The sequence below is a fragment of the Galeopterus variegatus genome, unplaced genomic scaffold (genome assembly GCF_000696425.1).
Source record: "Galeopterus variegatus unplaced genomic scaffold, G_variegatus-3.0.2 Scaffold1076, whole genome shotgun sequence".
NCBI lineage: Eukaryota > Metazoa > Chordata > Mammalia > Dermoptera > Cynocephalidae > Galeopterus > Galeopterus variegatus.
Window position 1 is genome coordinate 332,820 of NW_007727187.1, and position 4,738 is coordinate 337,557.

The 4,738-nt window shown below is 50.4% G+C and overlaps 1 protein-coding gene across 1 annotated transcript in view; it reads left to right on the forward strand.

Annotated features, from left to right (window-relative positions):
- TSPAN18 (tetraspanin 18) overlaps positions 1–4,738 on the forward strand; it is a 199,198-nt gene that overhangs the window by 134,096 nt on the left and 60,364 nt on the right. The window lies entirely within an intron of this gene.

The following is a 4,738-nucleotide window of genomic DNA, read 5'->3' on the forward strand; positions in this document are numbered from 1 at the left end:
ATGATGGTGGTGGGAAACCAGGGGATGCTGTGCCAATGAGCTGGGCTGTGAAAACCGGCTGGGTCATGGGACACAGAGGATGGGGGTGTGGGGGGGAAGGGCATTCCAGAGGGAAGACGTGGTAGAGAAAAGGTCTGGAGAAAGGAGGCCTGGAGGTGGGAACCCCAGAGCTTGGAAGACTGTGCCAGGCAGGAAGTAAGATGACCCTGGTCAGCCTTCTTTCCTGCAGCCCTCCAGGCTTGGCCGCGCAGGCCTGTGGCTGGCTTGTCTTCAAGGCTGCCTTAAATTACAGCCCACATTTAGGGTTGAGTGGCTCCTCCCTTTTCCTTTTTATTCCCTTCCTCCCTGGGAAAGGGGTTTTGGAGAGGCCCTTTTGAAGAGATAGTAATCCTCTCATTCCTGAGGTACTTTTAGAACTTAGATCTCGTTTTCACTGACAGCATCTCAAGCAGCGGACCTAGGGGCAGACCCTGGGCTGGAAGTCGGGAGACTCGGATTCTGGTCTCAGCTGTGCTGCTGATGTCCTCCGCTCCTTGCCCTATTGTTTGTCATTGATAAAATAAGGGGTGAGCCCCCTTCCTTTAGAACATTTTATTCCAAGTCAAACCTGGGTTCAGATCCCAACTCTGCTAGAAGTGCGGCCTTAGCCCTCTGAACCTCAGTTTTCTCATCTGTAAGTTGGAGATAATAAGTCTTTTTCTTCCTCCCACCAGCCCACTCCTCATTGCTGGGGGATGGAAGTTTATTTGTCTTAAAGCCTCTCATAAGACAGCTGGGACCTATGATGGGCCTCTTCCCAAGGACAGCTGCAACCCTCCAGCCTCGCTTTTCTGAAGCCCCCAGAGCAGGGGCATGGGAGCAGGAGGAGCCAGTGGCTGGTTAAGCAGGAGCTCCGTCTCCATGGTACAGGGTGCACTGAGCAGGCCAGCCTTGCAGCCCCAGCTGACCTCCACCACAGCAGCTCTGTTATGCATTTAGGGTGCAGTGTATGGTTTCATTGGAAAAGAGATTGCTCTGCAGAAAAAAGATTGAAAACCACAGCTCATGATGCTGCCTCCCAGGCAACTGTGGCCAAGGGCTTTTGAAGATCTGCCTCTTGTTTGGTTTTGGTCAACCACAAACCTCCTGGCCTTTCACCAGCCTGCCTTTTTCTCTCTTCCCCTGTCTCCCTCTCTCCCCCCACCCCTCCCTTTCTGTCTCGCCTGTGGACTCTGCAGCTGTGACTCACCACACAGGCCAACTCAGCGATCAGCACCACCCTGCCTTATATGGTGTGCCCGGCTCTTCTGGGTCCATGAGTGTTAGTTCGTTTATTCAGCCAATGGCTATTGAGTCCCTACTATGTGCCAGGCATGGTTTCAAATGCTGAGGATTGACAGTGAGTAAAGCCCAGAGGTCCTTGCCCTCGGGGGCCCCTGTCCTCTTCTCCAGGAGACCCACTGAGGGCAGGACCCTCCTCTGGCTGTCTTGACCCCAACCCCTGATCCAGTGCCCCGCTCAGTGTGGAACCATAGTCAGGCTTGGGCATGTCTCTCAGTTGGTTATTTTTCACACCATTTTTTTAGAGCCCCCACTTGTGTCTGATGCTGCAGAACTAGTAGAATGACATAGTCCTCACCCTCTAGGACTTACAGTTTAAGATGCAGCTTGGGGTGGCCCTGGAGAGGGGGAAGGGCCTCCCTTAGAGATCTGTATGCAGAGCTGGTCAGGGGTGGGTGCAGTAAACAAAAGAATTGGACAAGCGGCACTTCTGGTGGTTCTTCATTCATTCGGATGCACTCAATAGGCTCCTCAGAGACCCTGCTGAGAGCCCCTGAAGGGACTGTTATAAGGGAGACAGACATCAAAGTAAATCCCCATCATCCAAGGTAGAGAATTAGTGGGTTCAGAGCAGAAATGTAAAGGGCAGAGGGGGATGTTACTTCTGGGTGGTGGTGGTGATGATGATGGTGGTGGGAAACCAGGGGATGCTGTGCCAATGAGCTGGGCTGTGAAAACCGGCTGGGTCATGGGACACAGAGGATGGGGGTGCGGGGGGGAAGGGCATTCCAGAGGGAAGACGTGGTAGAGAAAAGGCCTGGAGAAAGGAGGCCTGGAGGTGGGAACCCCAGGGCTTGGAAGACTGTGCCAGGCAGGAAGTGAGATGACCCTGGTCAGCCTTCTTTCCTGCAGCCCTCCAGGCTTGGCCGCGCAGGCCTGTGGCTGGCTATGTTTGGCACTTCGTGTTCATGGTCTGAGCACCCAAATCTTTCTTTAGGTCTAAAAGTTCTTANCACTGACAGCATCTCAAGCAGCGGACCTAGGGGCAGACCCTGGGCTGGAAGTCGGGAGACTTGGATTCTGGTCTCAGCTGTGCTGCTGATGTCCTCCGCTCCTTTGCCCTATTGTTTGTCATTGATAAAATAAGGGGTGAGCCCCCTTCCTTTAGAAATTTTATTCCAAGTCAAACCTGGGTTCAGATCCCAACTCTGCTAGAAGTGCGGCCTTAGCCCTCTGAACCTCAGTTTTCTCATCTGTAAGTTGGAGATAATAATAGTACGCATCTCATAGGACTGATATGAAGATTAAATGAGATATTTAAATGAGAGAAAGTACTTAACAGAGCGCCTACCAGAGGGTCAGCACTCAGTGGTAGCACTAATGCTCTTAGTGTTATTTTTATTTATTTTTCAATTTTATAACTCTGTGGGAGGAGTCCTAGTTAGAGTCTTTGGTGTGCAGGTGCCTGTTTGCTCATGTCCCCAAAACTTGGCAATGGGGTGGGGAGTCATGTCTTTCTCATCTCCACATGGGGATGGAGCTGCCTTCCCCAGAATCACATTCATTCATCAAACACTTAATTAAGCACTTGCTGTATGCCTAGACCTTGAAAGGCACATGGGATCATATTGATAGAACACCCAGTCTCCCTGCTTTCAGCAGCTCAGGTCTGCAAGCTGGAGCCTTGGGGAAAATCCCACCCCTGTTTCTAGCAGCTCCTGGAGCTTTGTTTAACCCATCCCTTGCCATCTCGAGCCTAAGGCCTGGGTAATCCAGAGAATCCACTAAGTTTGACTGGTCCAACACTGTACCTGCACTTACAGGATGGGTTGGATTGTCAAGTCCTGGTTCTTCATTGCAAACTGAAGGATTCTGCAAAGGAAGATGGGCTTGCCCCTCGGCATGGACTACAGGGTTGTGTTTCATTTTCATCCCCTTTAATGCTTGTTTGGATCCCAAATTGCTAGGATTCTTCAGATATTTCTGGAGGACACAAAGCCTGCAAACTGGAAGATGCTGAGGGGTCCAGTCTGCCCCTGTGTTCATCTTGGCCTTTCCTGGTGGCTGTGGGCATCTCACCCTCTCTCATCTCCAGTGGCAAGCACAACCTGGCATTTGGGGACATCAGTCAGTGGTTGGTGAATGGATGGATGGGTGGGTGGATTACAGAGGTTTTACTGTCATACATGCCTTCCTGGCTCAGCCAAGGTGTCTGCAGACACCAATCTCTTGGCTTGTTTTCTTGTGACAATTTGATTTTGGCTCCCGCAGAATATCAGTAGGTTTCAAGTAGTGGAATAGACTCAAAACAAATGGCTTTTGAGCTTATTAATTTCTCAGTTTCGTTGCAGGAGGCAGCCTTGTGTGTGCCTTAATTTAAAGACTGAAGCTGGCTGTCAGTCGAGAGTTCAAACCTCAACTCTAAGGTTGGGTGACCTTGGGCATGTTATTTAGTCTCTCTCAAATTCTCTTCTCTCATCTAGGAAATGCTGGCACTAATAGTATCCAACTCACAGGGCTGCGATGAGCTTTAAATGAAATAACGGGTGTTAAAACATGCAGCAGAGCTCTGGGCAGGTGGTGAATCTCAAGAAAGGACGATGATGGTGTATTTAATGACCCCCCTTAAGCTATTTGTTGCATGAAGTTATCTCTTCCAAACGGATTTCTGCAGAGTGCTTTGCATTTTTAAGACAAAAATTATTTTTAAAGGTTATTATTACAGAAGTTAAAACATGCTCCTTAAAAATTCTAACGATCTGGAAGGATTTAAATTGAAAAGCAAATCCCCCCTCCACCTCCACCTGCCAACTCTATCATTTGCTTTCCCCAGCAACATTCTCTCTGATGTGGAGCTTCCCACGTCTAGAACTTTTCTCCTTTTTTACCCTCTTATTCTTCTTAAGGGCAGGGGAAAGGTACACAGTCAAAAGGGGACAGTAGCCTGGTGGCTGTTGCAGTGAATTGCTGTCCAGTCCAAAAGTCCTGAGTGGTCCCATAGGGGCAGTCTGGTGTCCCCTGGGTGGTCTGGCTTTCCTGGCACCTGATTGCTCTGAATGCTGAGGATTTTCAGCACCCTGTGGGGACTCAGAGTCCTGGGGAGGGGATGGCCTGAGCTATGCCACATTTGAGCCAGGCTTGGAGTGCCAAGCTTGCAGACACTATGTCTGGCCACATGCCTGGCCCCCTCTTTTGTCACAGTGCCCCAGGGCTCAGACCAGCCCCAGCTTCTGTGATCCTGGTAGGTCAGTCACCCACTCCTGTCCACCTTCTGACAGTCTGCACTTCCATGCCTGTGCCCTCTGTTGCCTCACTCAGAAAGAGGCCCAGGTCCAAGCAAACACAATTGGCATTAGGCCGTGGCAGGGACTGCTGGTACAGGGCTTACCACATCCTTGGGGCTAAATGGACTTGCAACATTTTACCTCCCAACACTAAGGTGCAAGATGCACCATCTGCCTTTACTTTTCTGGATCTG